This window comes from Mchenga conophoros, linkage group LG15, assembly GCF_057382185.1.
Source record: "Mchenga conophoros isolate Kocher_MC1m ecotype Shallow Benthic linkage group LG15, M_conophoros_male_GT1.1, whole genome shotgun sequence".
Lineage (NCBI taxonomy): Eukaryota > Metazoa > Chordata > Actinopteri > Cichliformes > Cichlidae > Mchenga > Mchenga conophoros.
The window spans coordinates 1,395,112-1,410,003 of record NC_140540.1 but is presented as its reverse complement, the minus strand read 5'-3'; the positions used below and the strand labels follow the sequence as shown (position 1 = coordinate 1,410,003).

Here is a 14,892-nt window from a genome sequence, read left to right as displayed (position 1 = left end):
ATGTGTCCACTCTGTGCCTTTCTGTCCTGCGTTTCAGGTCTCTTTGTCCTGTCTCCCCGGTCTCTGTTAAGTTTACATGTCTAGAGTTCAGTCGATGTGTTTCCTGTTTTACTTTGAAGGTCCATGTCCCATGTCAGTGTTTCTAGTTTTGCGCTCCTTGTCTCGTCCGGCCTAATAACTCCCAGCTATGCCTCCTTCTGTGTCTCATTCCCTCATTGTCCCTCAGTGTATTTAAGCCCTGTGTTTCTCTTTGTCAGGGTTGTGATCTCCCTCATACATGTCTGTGTGGTCTCTGCCTTCCAAGTTTATTTTGTATATTCAAGTTTAGTTTTTCTCGTGTCCAGCATTAAAGCCATTTTGAGTTTAAGTTGTGCCTCTGCATTGAGTCTGCATTTTGGGTCCTTTCCTGCCTCCCTCCACATTAGGGCTGCCACGATTTGTCGACTCGTCACGATTACGTCGACTATCAAAATCGTCGACGACTGATTTAATAGTCGACGCGTCGTTTGAAGCTTTGTAAGATCCCAAAAGACGCAGGAATAAGTGGCAGGATTTAAGAGTGTAATAACGGACTGAAACAGAAGATGGCAGCACTGCATGTACAAGGATGCCAGCTGCCGTTAAACCCCGAAGAAGAAGAAGCAGCTGTGTCCCAGAATTCATAGCGCAGCCCAGCTTAGTTTCCAACAATGGCGGCAGCTAGTTAGTTTTAATATTACTCTTATTATTCTTTCTGGGTCACAAAATAAACGTTTAACATATTTTCAGGCGAGAATGTAGCTGTGTAAACCTCAAATATCTGCTCAGTTTATCAGGACACCGCATATTTTCAAAAGCGCTCCGACGTTTTCGGAGACGTCTGTTACCCACTAGCTCGATAGCTAGCCGGGGGCTAGGCTAACTAGAGCCGTGAGAACACCGGACTCCCGGCAAATCGTTTTCAAACCCACCGCCGTCTTTCACTACTCAGGTTAAACATGATACATGAGTCACTTAGATAACTTAAAAATGTTGTTGTTTGGCTTTTTTAGTATTTTATTTGTTCCTGAGTAAATCAGTTTGGCTGAGATTAAAGTTATAGTTTTTACACAGCTGAATAAACGTCAAGCAGACAGCTGATTATCAGAAGTGTGAGATGCTCCAGAATTTACTCCGGTGTCCTGTTATATTTTAGATAGCAAGGAGTTTATTAAACTTCACCGAAACAATCTGCAAATGTCATTAAAATTTAATAAACTATCATCTTGTCTTTATTGTTAGTTAGCACATACCTTAAACACTTAAAGCTGTAAGCTAATGATAGTTATATAAGAGCAGATGCTGCTGGTGCAGTAAGCTATACTTTTACGTCCAATGGATGATGATCTGATTAGTCGACTATCAAAATAATCGTTTGGGGCAGCCCTAATGTTGGAACAATCAAAATGTTGCATTCGGTACCGTTGAAGTCGCCTCTCAGTGAGTCAGTGCTGTCCTTTGACCACACAGTGACTGTTTTGGTCTTGTACGTTGGTCTTAAGTAGAAAGGATGGTGAGCAGAACTTCCCAAAGGATGTCTTCATGTAGCAGGAGGAATCTTTGATATTACCGTAGTACTTCTGTAGTATTTTACTATCCTGGAGTAAACATTTCAAATATAAAGTCAGCAGGAATAAATACAGGTGCTCCCAGGTTATGCTGCAGGTGATCAAAGTCATTTGATTTGTAGCTTTTGTTGCATTTGCAGATGGAGGGACGCACATATAATGTAACCAATCACCTGTCAGTGGGACAGGTGGCATTACTGTTCCCCGCCAGTCCAGGATGTGTATATATATGTGTTTGTGAGAGAGATGGTTTCATTTGATGAAACCTGAAACATTCACGCCGTCTCCTTGATGATTTACATGTGTGTGTATAAAATAGCTTACTGGCTGCACGAGAACTAAAACCACATGCATTAAAATAAACAAAATCCCTCAAGTATCGGATACGTATCCATTGATTTTAATGCAATTATTTTCCAATTTGAATATAATTACAGTATTTCATTTAATGTAATACATTTAAGGCCCAATTGACCTTTTTTAGTGGTCATCAAATAAAAAGATAAAGGCCAGAACTGTGTTTTTGGCCTTTATCTTTTTAAGTGGCTCTCAGTCTGGATATTTATGACATAACTATCCAGGGGGGCAGGGATAGCTCAGGAGGTAGAGTGCTTGCCCCATGATCGGAAGGTCGGGGTTACTGAACGGCTACCCTGAGGTACCCCCGAGCGAGGTACGTCCCTACACACTGCTCCCCCGGCGCTGCTTTGGTGGCTGCCCACTGCTTCACTGAGTGAATGGGTTAAATGCAGAGGAGGAATTTCCCTACGGGGACTAACAAAAACACATTATTTAACTTTAGCTTTAACGTCCAGAGACAGGCCGGTGTTTACTGGTGATTCACGCTCTGTGCTCAAAGAATAAATGTGGGACCATTTCAGGCGCAGTGCCCTGTGAAGCATGCTGACAGAGCATGTCTGTGAGCTGCTTTGTGGACGCCGTACATTTGATAAGTTGAATTTACGTGTTTGTGTTTTGTATCGAAGGATTGTTGAATCAACAAGTCCTCTTACAAAGTGAGGGATAACAAGCCAGGCCGATAAAAAGCACAGTAGGAGAAGAGTTGTCTCAACCTGAATTTACGTGTTAATTCATCAAAATCAATCAGCTAAATCCCGACCCTGTCTGCTCTGCTCTAACTGTATTCAGTTGCCCTGGTGTATTTGACCTCGTCTTTGTCCCCTTCTCCGTTATCAAGCTGATTCTTTCCCCAGTGTTTGTCTTCCAGTTTCCTCGTGTTTCTGTAGTTCCCCAAGTCGTGGCATTTCCCATGTCCCAGAGAACATTAAAACACAAGCAGCAAAACTATTTAAGAGCACACAAAGAAAAGCATAAGCCTAATTATGGGGGGGGCTCTTATAAAGGAAAAAAAAAGGCCCACACAGCAAACTGCCACGGGGTAAGCAAAGAAAATCCAGCCACTGATTGCATGTCAGTCCCTGTCATGCAAAATTCAAGGCAATCAGTGGCGCCTGTCTAATTTTGCGTGTGCATGAGTGCATGTGGGCGTGTGCGTAAGAAAAACAACAGCAGAGACGGAGGATTGCAATGATCAGTTTTTATGTAATGCGGTAACAGCGGTCACCGTTTAGAGCCGGGGAACGCTCTTTGTTTTAAGCAGAAGTAACGACGACGACCTTTGACTTCCATCTTCACATCTTCAGCCTCTCGAAACTCCGACTCTGACCGAGACGTTTGATTCGCAGAGGCTGCGTTACATAATTCAAATGCAGACTTTGAATATTTCAGAGGATATCCATTATTTACTAAAAAAGAAGTTGGCTTTCACCTCTTCCTCTCCTCTCGTTAATGAGGAGAACATCTTCTCGATGGAGCATTTCCCCACGGTGTCGCGATCCTCTCTCAACATCACTGTACATGAAAACAACACCAGCTGTTGTCAGAGCTCCTCTCGTTCCTTTTTTCAACTGCAAGCATCTAAACTCACAAAACGCTGAGGTCATCGCTACAAAGCAGCAGCATCCGCGCAGACTTAAGAGAAATCCACTTTCACCTTTGCGTCTGTAGCTTCATGCATGAGTTCAAACTCACAGTGGAGGAGAGGCTGGACTCCCGAAGGACCAGATCCGATCCAGGAAAGACCGAAGAGACTGCAAAATACCAGATTACAGATAATCAGCTGCTTTGTCTCGCTCAACCTGTCCACCTGTTATTTTAAGCTTCACACCCAGGCTGAATCCGGCGCTGTAGTCACGCGTGATTAACGCCACTGCTGCTGGTCACCTCTGCTAATCTCAGTCACTAACCTTAAGACTGTTTCTGGTGTTGGCGTCTTTTGGAGCATTTTGATGACCCTCTGAGGTCATCATATGTGCTAACCCTGACTCTAATCCTACGCCATGCTTAGGGTGAGCAGCCAGTATTAGCAAATGGTGTTTTGCAAAATCAAACTAAAGCTATTCTTTGGTATTTATAGGACGATGCGTCCACATATGGGCAACGTAAGCATGGTTACTTTGTTTCTGGTTTTCTTGGTGTAGCACTTACTATGTGGATCAAGCTGCCTATAAAATCCACAAATTGTATTGTTTGGATTCAAACTAATTCCCCTGTAATCAAATGAAATTTCATTGTTTTATTTGAAATTACAATGCAAATATATTTCCATACAAATACTTAAAGTTAGGCATACTAGAATGAGGGAGTAACAAGTCAGGTTATTATAGAAAACAAAGAAATAATTATAATGTAAGTACACTTAAGCACTGCATAATAAATTTTATTGCAGAGTAATTTTGCAGAAAAACAAATAATATTTTGCCCTTTTACGTCGTAAGTACAGTGCGATCTCAGGGCTACAGGCCGTATCACGGAGTTGTTTAACCTTGTCCGACTTCTGGGAATTTTACAAGAAAGAGACACATTATAGTGGAATACAGAAGAATTTCATCCTTAGTCATGAGCTTCGCTATAAAGTGTTACAGGATTGTACCGGAGACTCAGCAAGGCTTGTTGCTAGATCTCTCAAGGGGGCCAGAGGCCTGTACCAGAACTGGACTCAGGATTGTTGTGCGGAGGCAGGACAGTTTAACTGAAGAAGCTTTTGTTTACAACGACATGTCACTGACAAGGTGAAACAAAACCTAGAAGCTTGGCGTGGATTGATACACAATATAATACTAGGTGGAAAATTCCAGCGTGGCGGCCCGAGACATAACCGGTGACCGGTGCTCGCAGAGCGCATTGGAGGGAGAGAGAAAAGGTGTTAGTGGGTGCGTGGATGCAGGTTAGTGTGGCTGAAATCCTGTGAGTGTTTGTGACCAGAATCCAAAAGGTGAATCTTGGCGGTGATGTCGTGATGTAACCAGCTAGGAGCAAAGAAGCAAAGCAAGCAAACAAGACCTTGGACCCCGAGCTAGAATGTGAGCCAGTTACCAACTTAGGGTGGCTGACAAACTGGCAGTGAGGCGACGGTGAAGCTGGCCATAAATACCCTCTGTTGATTGCCATAAATTAGCTGCAGGTGAGCTGCCCAGGTAGGGTCTAAGATGGGAGCATAGTGTGCCTGCTTAAAAATGTCGATATTGCAGATGTGACTGGCTGTTTCTGTTGTCTCACATAGGGTGTTTTTTCTGTTGTTTTAGCCTTCGTTTGATAGTGAACACCATGCTGGAAATGGCCTGAGCTCTCTCTCTCTGCAGGGAGTTGAGGTTTATTTCTGGAATCTCTTTGCTAAACTGTTAGTTGCATCAGCTTTCATATTAAATATGAGCACGACTTGTGAGGAAAAGAGAAAAGAAAACATGTCAAGTTTTTTCATTGATAGTTGTATAACTGAAAACGCTGATGCAAGTGCATTAGCTTCTTTTACTTGTATAACACTTTTAATGCTCCTTTGTGGCTAAATGAGTGCAGTAACGTTTGTTTGTGGTCATCTCACAAGACTTTCACAGATATGTCTAGATGCTATAATTCAGTGTGCGATTGCTCTTGCTGGAGAGGACCAGGAGTGAAGCCCTCACGCTTCCTCTTCTTTCTCACATTTTCAGCCTCCCGTCTGACTCGCTCTCTCGCCTTCTCCATCTGCCTCCCCGTTTAAGTTTCTTACTTCATTTACCTCACCTCCACTCGTCTGCTTTCTCTCTCTGATGTCTGATAATGGCTCGTTTCACTTCCTTCTGTCATCTGTCTCTCTCTCCACCATCCTATATGCTTTCAAAGCATGCTATAGCAGAGATGCAGCATCACGAACAGCATCTGCAGCAGGTAAACTGAGCAGCTGCTGCGTCACTGAGAGAGCAGACTATGGAGAGAGGAGAGTCTGCTGTCTGTGACAGAAGCTGTAGAGAAGAGGACTGTTAGCCTCAGACGGGAAATTTCAGTTTTGGAGCAGCTGTGTTACTCCTGACAAATTTACCAAAACTACCCATAATTGCTAAACTGAAGTTTACTCTTGCTTTGTTTAAAAGATATTGTTAAAAATGGACGTTTACCATGGGGACCAAAATCCTGCTCTACACAAGTCTGAAGACATTTTTGAGACTCCAAATGTGGTTTTAGTGACAAAGTTACAGGTTAGGTTTGAGGTAAGGGGCTCTGTGTGTGTAACCCCACACATACTTATAAAGTGAGCGAATAGTAGCTGAGTTGTGTGGCTGTTGTGTGGTTGTTGGCAGTGAAAAAGACCACGTGGTCGGTTTATTTTAATAGCATGTATAAAAGACTGATTGGATATTTTGTGGAAGTGATGATTGCTTCTGAGCTAACCGGATAGCCTCGAGTACTGAACAGATTTGTTTTCCATGGTGATTAGTCATCACTGCTCCAACACTCAATTATAACGTTTGTACTGGAGTCAAAATTCAACTACTTCATTTATTTATTAATGTTTTGCTTCATGACATCATAGATGGTGCAAATCCCTATTTTGGATCTTGGTCCAGCTCCATGTTTGTTTTTGAGCACACAAGCTCCTCCCACCTGCTGTTCAAACCTTCGCTTCCTTGCAAGGAGCAACCAATCAGCAGAAAGAGCTGCTACCCTTCCTGCTTCAGAAGGAGGAAGCATGCTAGAACAGCTGTTCAGGGCAGACCCAAACATGTTTTTACCATGAAGAAGCCAGGGCAGCAGAGAAAAACCCACACAGGCACGAGGAGAAGGTGTAACCTCCACACAGAAAAGCACCAGCCTGGATTTGACCTCAGACTTTTTGCTGTGCAACATTGTGGCCATCCAGAGACTGAGTGTGCGAAACCCTCGACGTCTGGGTGACCACTGCTGATCACAGCTCATCAAATGGGAAGCAGCCTGTCTCTGACTGAACTCATCCTCGGGTAGAATGACCAAGGTTGCAGATGCCTAATCTGACAGGTTGGCAACACTTTGAAATCAGTGTGAGTCTGTGTCAGTGAACGCAACTTGTTGGCAACAGTGTCTAATTGTAGAAGGAGACTCAATTCAACTGGTTGCCAGCTGGCTGCATTCTGGTTATTTTCCCATTTTAAAGCAAGTTTCAAGTCTCCGAGACTCTGAATGAAAAGATAATGTGAAATCTTGTGTGATGTGAATTTCCGTGTACATACACAGCAACAGATTCACAGTGTTCACCGATTTATCACAGTTAATCGTGTTATCATAAACTGACTCCAACATAATGTCATTTTATTGCTTTCTTGAAGCTCTGAAGACAGAAAGTGACTGCGAGCGTCCAACAGATCACATGAGACTCTAAGTTCATTGAACATGCAGCAGTTATGATTGTGCCGCAGGCTCTAAGTCCAATGGCATATGTAAAGAAATAAATGATGGTAATATATAAATATATATTGAGTCAATTATTTCAAAAACAGAATTGATATCAAAATAAATATGAGACGACACTACAGTGGCTCAGTGTAACGGTAAAGTGTGGTGAACAGTGCTCTGCAGTAACAGGGTAACAGTGCAGAATGCAATAAACTGTTAACACGAGACACCAGATGATTCTCTGCTGGGTGATGTGTTGCTTTAAAGGAAGGAAAGGGAACCATGTGGAGATTTGTTGATAAAAAAACACACGGCCATATGTAAGAGGTCCTAAACTTTGTGACTAAAACTCACTGAGTTGCAGTAATTTGTTATTTAAATGGAAGTGGTAGAGAAAGGTCAGACAAACCCTGAAGTAAGACCAGGCAAGGGACTGATTTGATCTGTGTTTAAATCTGAGTGAAGGCGACATGTTGTTCGAGTGTCCAGCAGCTAAAATGTAATGATGAAGAAAAACTAACAATGTGGAGGTGTGAGGGTAAAAAATCATAGTTTCCAAGTTACAAAGATTTCTGTCAGTTTTCCACCAATAAATCATTGAGTTGATCTTGAAGACCTCGGTGGAAGTGAGGCAACTCTTCAATGAATTGTTAACAAGAGCCCGCTCTACACCTCTACGAAGCTTTAGCCAAATTCATTCAAAGCTCCTGAGCTTCCATGTTTAACCTCCCGGTGGAGGTGATTACATTCATTAGTTAAAAAGGCTTTAAATGTAATTCTGAGGATAGATAAACACAGCTGAAGTTCAAAGAAAGTCAGAACTCGGTTAAACAATGAAAAACACAGAATTCATTGTGTGAGGATCGGTTCATACTTCATACTTACTCTCGATCATTCTTTTCTAATCTACCTGCTCTGACTGTCCCACATGATACTCACAGTAACTGGATTACTCCTTTAAATCTGGAGGTTTCTGCAGGATCAGGCATGAATACAAATTTCCAACTGCAACAAGGTTCAATCCTGACCATGAAAACTGAATGCGTGCCACGCAAAACTAAGTTGGGCAAAAAGCCACATTTTTATGGTGTTGATTGATTTATTTATTTTGAATAAATCTTTGCTCATCCTGCAAAAAGTTGGGTCTGAGATGGAAGCGCATGAGCTGAGCTTGCACTGAGCCCCAGTCTATCAAACAGACAGCCTGCACCGGACTTCACATATTGCTAATTGGCAGAAGCAGTTCTCTACAGGGATACGCCTTGAGGCGACCCTTATTGTGATTTGGCGCTATATAAATAAAATTGAATTGAATTGAATTGAATATGTGATATTAGCAACGGGAGCATTTTGTGCATGCAGAATGAGAACCAGAGGCTAATTCTATAGTGGACGTTAAAGCTCGGTCTGTTTCATGACTCCAGCTCCTCCCTGCCCTCTTGTTTCTTTGTGCATTAGCAATACGTCTGATTCAGACCCTCCCGTACACAGAATAGCACCAAAAGAGAGCAATAATTCTGTAGGATAAATAAGAGAAGTGTGCCCTCAAAATGAATTTAAAAACATGAATGCTGTCTGTAGTCTGAGAGCCGAGCTCGTGGGTGGACACTCTGCACCCAGAGGTATGTGTGGTGAGTAGATGAATTCGCTTTTTTTAACCTTGACAGCAGCCTTGTAATGAGGTCATAAATCAAACGCAGTGTGTTGCTGGACAGTGGGAGTGATGCTGCAGTGTGGCGTCGTGGTCTGAGCTGCAGAGAACGCCGTTTCTCACGCGTTCTTGAATGCTCGCCTTCCCCTCCTATTTTTATCCTCCTTCCCCTCCTTTCCTTTGTCACTCACTTTGATTCCCATCCTCATTATCTGTCTCTTTTTTCTCCTGTGTCCTCACTTTCCTCCTCCTTTATTTCCATATCAGCCCCCCCCCCCCCCCCCTCGGTGCCTTCCTCTAACTCTGCAGTGACAGAAGCCTCTGAGAGTGTGTACTGCATCTACTGGCTCTCTCAAGTATTTCCCGCTCTCGTTCTCCCCTTGCCTTCATCTCGCTCCCTCGTGACTCCCTCCGGTCGCTCATTTTGGCACCAAGCAGTCCCTCACGCCTTCTTGCTAGTTGCGCTCTGATGCCTCAGCTGATTGCATGAGAACACGGTGACAAACGGCCACTCACTGTGTGCCGGGGGGGGCACCAACGCCACTGGCCACGACACAACGGTGTGTTTGTGGAAGGGTTGGGGGGTTATTGTGGAAAACTGTGGATTTTTGGTGTAGTGTTGCCTCTTGTAAATGTTGTTTATTGTTTCATCATCAAACTGATATTTGAAAGCTGCAGTTTTATTATATTTTAGGGCAGGAAACTGACAGCAAAACCTCAGATCTCTGTGAATTGTTCAGGCTAATGTAACGTGCTAATGTAACGTGCTAATGTAACGTGCGACGTTCGTGGTAACAGACGTGTGCAGATCAACAATGGATCATAGCTCGAGTGCGGGAGAGAGTATGAGCGTGCAGCGTTTACAGTGTGGAAGTACTGACCTTACTTTGAGTTTGATTCCATAAAAGTGACAAAAACATCAGCGTCTGCTGTAAACTCTGCGTGGGAAGAAAACTTCTTTCTACTGGAAAAAACCCCTAAACTTCTGAGCGAGCACGCCGCCACGGGAATGTGACATTTACCGAGAAACCCTCGGATCCCCCCACTGACACGAGCGCTGCAGCACTCCTGCTAAACAGGTGAAAATAGATTTAAGAGCGACAGGACTCAGAGCTGCTGAATCTTTGATTTTATTGATTTTCTGCTGTTTACTTTTATCTATTTGAAAGAGTGTAAACATAAAACGTGATTTTATTTCATATGCAGGAGTATGCAGGAAATAGGTTTAAATGTTAAAAACATTCAAGTCAAACACAGTTGCATATAATTTAATTGTTGCTTGATGAAATGTGCATAAAGTTAAAAGATTAAAACTAATAAAACTATTTTTAAAAAGAGACTTTTTCATTTGATTATATTTCATATCATGCAGAAAAAATAGAATTGGGCTGAAAGGTCTGACGCTTTATTACATATTTAGGTTGTGTTTCGTGTAACTAAGTAATTACTTTTTAAAATAAGTAATCAGTAAAGTAACAGGATTACTTTTTGGAGGCGTAATCAGTAATTAGTTACTGATTACTTTTTTCAAGTAACTTGCCAACACTGGTGGCCATAATGCACAGCACCATCCATCTTCTTCCGCTTATCCGGGGCCGGGTCGCGGGGGCACCAGCCCAAGCAGAGAAGCCCAGACCTCCCTCATCCCCACGGTCTGCCAGCGCTAACCGTGACACGGTGTCTATGTGCGTTATTTAAGTACTGAAGGTATTTGCTCGTCGTTTTTTTTTGTTTGTTTGGGTTTTTTTGCCTGTCCCATTTGGTTCTTTAGCCGTCAGAATTGTTGTCTGAAGACTAACAAGGAGACCCGATGGATTTACTTTGCCAAGTGGATCATCACGGCCTTGCCGTATTGGTCCGATCGACCTTTGTTGTTATTGTTTATTTTATTTTATTTTCAGTTGTTACAGACGGGACAGACATGACTGAGGGACAGGAAAGGGAGAGACAAAGAGGAAGGAAAAGATGAACAGGAGGGGAGAGGGACAGTGAGAAAGGAAACTTAAAAAGAGAAAAAGGAGAAAACAAGCAAAAGCAACAGAGCAACATACTAAACACAACACCACCACGTTAATCTCGCTGAGTGTAAACAGCAGTAAATACTAAATATTGAATGTTGTTGTGCAGCACGCAGGACAGACAGCGCACAATGTGCTTTGAAGTAGCAGCCAAGAAAGGTGTAGTTTATGTCTATGGACAGTGAACACCCGTGTGCACGCCTGTGTGGATCAGTGCGCTTGTATTCAAAAGGTTTCCCCATGTAATGGTCTGCAAGAGGATGTAGCCATAGCCCCGCCCCCCAGGGCATGAAGCAGGCATGGAGGAGATCCAGGCTCCAGACATCCAGAGGCCCCAGAGTGCGAGAGCCCAAGGAGGACCGCCGGAGGGGCATCCGTGCCACCCTCCTGGGAAGAGCTGAGGAGAGCCCCAGACGAGGGGTCACCCAGCAGCCACGGAGCAGAAGCCAGAGGAGGCTGCAGTGGTGTGCCCGCCGGCTCTGCCGGCAGCCAGCTGTGCCAGAGTGAACCGAGCCGCAGGCCCAGAGGCCTGAGAAGAGGCCTGACCGAGCAACAGGCACCAGGCCCCGCCAAGTAGCCACCGGGAGTGAGCTGGTACATACCTGAGCGCCCAGCCCCGGACACCAAGATCCACCAACGCACCGACCCCTGAGGGCATCAGTCACCGGCAGGGAGTGTGGTGAGGGGAGACAGGCCTTGGAGGGCCTGGGAGTTCCCAGAGAGGTGGAGTCTAAGACCCGACCTGACATATAGACACAGACAAACCGGCACACACAGACACAAACATGCATTCCCACCCTCATGCACACATATACAAATACTCTGCACTCACACAGCGTAAAGATAGACACAAATGGACACTGTACACACAATTACACTCCCCAAACATACTCTATACCCCGGGTCCAGGTACCCTCGCCCCCAGAGGGGGAACCTAAACCCAGGAGATGTTACCCTTTCCCCAGGGGTGGAGGCAAGCAGTCTGCCTATTAGTGACCTTGAGTGACGTCCCATTCTTAATCCATAGGGTTTAATGTAATGTCAGCTGTAACCGCTTCAGATTTTCTGCACATTTGTGAGTTTCTGGCCTGCCTCACAGTCTCCATTCTAATTCATCCCAAAGGTGTACTATCAGGTTGATATCAGGACTCTGTTAAGGCCAGTCAAGTTCTTCTACACCAGACTTACTCAAGGCTAGGTCTTTACGGACCTTTATGGACCTTGCTTTGTGCACTGGTACACAGTCATGTTGGAAGGGCCATCCCCAAACTGCTCCCACGAAGTTGAGAGCATGAATTTGTCCCAAATGTCTTGGTATGCCAGTGCTTAAGAGTTCCTTTCACTGGCACTATGGGCAGAGCCCAGCACCAGAAAGACACTACCTACCACTTCATGGCTGAGTTGCTGTCATTCAAAACTGTGTCCACTTTGTAATAACAGTACTAACAGTTGACAGAGGAATAATTAGTCGTGAGGACTGGAGTTGTTGCACGGGTGGCATCCTATTACAATGCTGGACTCCACTGAGCTCCACCATTCGTTCACAAGTGTTTGCAGAAGCAGTCTGCATGCATAGCTGCTTGGTTTAGTACACCTGAGGCCACGGCAGTGATTGAACACCTGAGGTCAATGATTTAGATGCATGAGTGAATACTTTTGGTGTATTTTTAAATACAGCATATGGATGTACCGTGCCTCGTAAAATTAACACAGTCAATGAGTCTGCAGGAAATTTTGATAACGCCAAATAAAACTTAATAAAAAGAAAAAGGAAGGAGTTTCAGTCTCAGCGTCATCCCACAGTGTGTTGTGTGTCACATGTAATACCTGTGTTTGAAAATCTATTTGTCTCGAAAAGTGAACAATTAACAGGAAGCACCATCAAACCGCTCTTAGTGCAGCGAGGCAGTAGAGGCAGGAGTTTGATAACAAGCTTGAAAGAGACAGGCAGAGAGGTACGACCGAGGTGATTAGATCAATGCCCAGAAAGATCCAAAATCTGGAGAGCCTGCCAGATCTGAGGAGAGGCTGTTTGCTGTGTGTGTGTGTGTGTGTGTGTGTGTGTGTGTGTGTGTGTGTGTGTGTGTGTGCATACTCAGAGAGCAGAGGCCAATTAGTGTGACTGCACTATGAGGCACATGGCTGTTGCACAGAAGTGGAGCACTGAGGCACTGCACGCTCTAAGCACAGGCAGCATTCAAACAGCATTTCACTTCAAATAGCTGTGAGCTTGACAAGAGGGTGAAGCTTGTGTTTATGTTTGTGGGTTGTGTTGTTTTTTGCAGGGTTTTTTACCACTAAACACACAACATTCAGACAAGGTCACACTGGAGGAAGTCAAAAGAAAGAAAAGCAGGTTCCTGGGAGCATCTCGACCCAGCAAAGGGCCCCTCAGCAAGGCCAAGAGCTTCCCGTAGGCTGCCAGTCAGTGTTTGAGCCGACACGGGGGGTTGTGTGTATTATGGTTGTTATATCTTTGTAATTCTATGTTGTAATACATTCATGGATTTTGCATTTTGTTGTAGTTTTGGATCCAGTGTAATAACAATTCACTCAGCAAAACAGAAGTACAAACTTCTTGGATGGGCTGCACCACACAGCAGGACATACTGTTTATCTAGAAAGCAACCACCCACATGGATGAATTGTCAAAATATATAAATAAATAATTACAATACTATTAACTCAGTCTCAAGTGGTCATTATTGGAACTGCAGTTTATGGAACTGTAGCTGTGTTGTAGGCAGGATGTGGACTCGAACGGGACAAGAGGCAAAAGACTATAAAAACAAAACAGGAAGTAACTACACACAAAGACAAGACTGATGTGCAACACAGCAGGGTTAAGAAAACAAGACACTCAGGAGAATATACCAAACAACAAAAATAACCACTTACTGACACAAAGAACTAAGATTTTGCTTCATCTTTCAGCCTCGTCAGTTGCTGCTTTATTTCATATTTGGACATTTTGCAGTTTGAAGGTCTTGAGAAAGTCACAACAACACCTCAGTGACCTGTTCTACCGAAAGGCGGTCGGACGCGGTGCCATTTGCAGTCGGTTCATACTCACACCTGTACTGGCAGCATTTAGAGTCTAACCCGCACGAGTGGAAATGTTGACACAAAACCCGACATTTTGCATATCTCAGTGTTAAAGCATTTGGAAGGAAAGAACCAGGATTCAGACCAGTTAATTAGGCTGAGAATGCACTTAATGAGAGCAGATCAAATACACTTTTATTAGCTCTTTGTGTGAGAGGATTGCTGAACATCCAGAGAAACACACACACACACACACACACACACACGCACGCACACACACACACACGCACGCACACACACACACACGCACACACACACACGCACGCACACACACACACACGCACACACACACACACACACGCACGCACACGCACACACGCACACACACACACGCACGCACACACACACACACGCACACACACACACACACACGCACGCACACGCACACACGCACACACACGCACACACACACACGCACGCGCGCACGCACACACACACACACACACACACGCACACACACACACAGCCCGTTAGCAGGACGGCTCTCAGTCTGGTGCAGGAGATGAAAGAGGAGATGTGAACTGTTCCTCTCTGTGAGACACCAAGGCCAACGTGAGAGGGGAGCACTAACACAGCATTGTTTTTGTGCTTGTTTCCAACCCCGGGGTGTGAATGTTAATGCTAGAATATTTTTTATGCTCTCAAAAAGCATCTGAAGCCAACTGCATTATGTCACCATATTAAGCTCATTTTCATCCCCCGTCTTGGGAGCAGATTAATGCAAAGCACAAACAAGACTTGGGTGTCCTTGCTCAGGGCCACCGTTTGGCTCCAGCTTCCTACCTTCTCTCTTGTTTACCTGCTAATGGGCAGCTTTTTGTTATCA

General features: G+C 44.3%; 1 long non-coding RNA gene across 1 annotated transcript in view; it reads left to right on the top strand.

The window, feature by feature from the left end:
- The window catches only part of LOC146557453 (uncharacterized), a 58,771-nt gene extending 45,302 nt beyond the window's left edge, over positions 1 to 13,469 (top strand). The window contains exon 3 of the long non-coding RNA XR_014888549.1: positions 13,247 to 13,469. This is a non-coding gene — a long non-coding RNA (uncharacterized LOC146557453). The remainder of the gene's footprint in view (positions 1 to 13,246) is intronic.
- Positions 13,470 to 14,892: the final 1,423 nt, after the last annotated feature.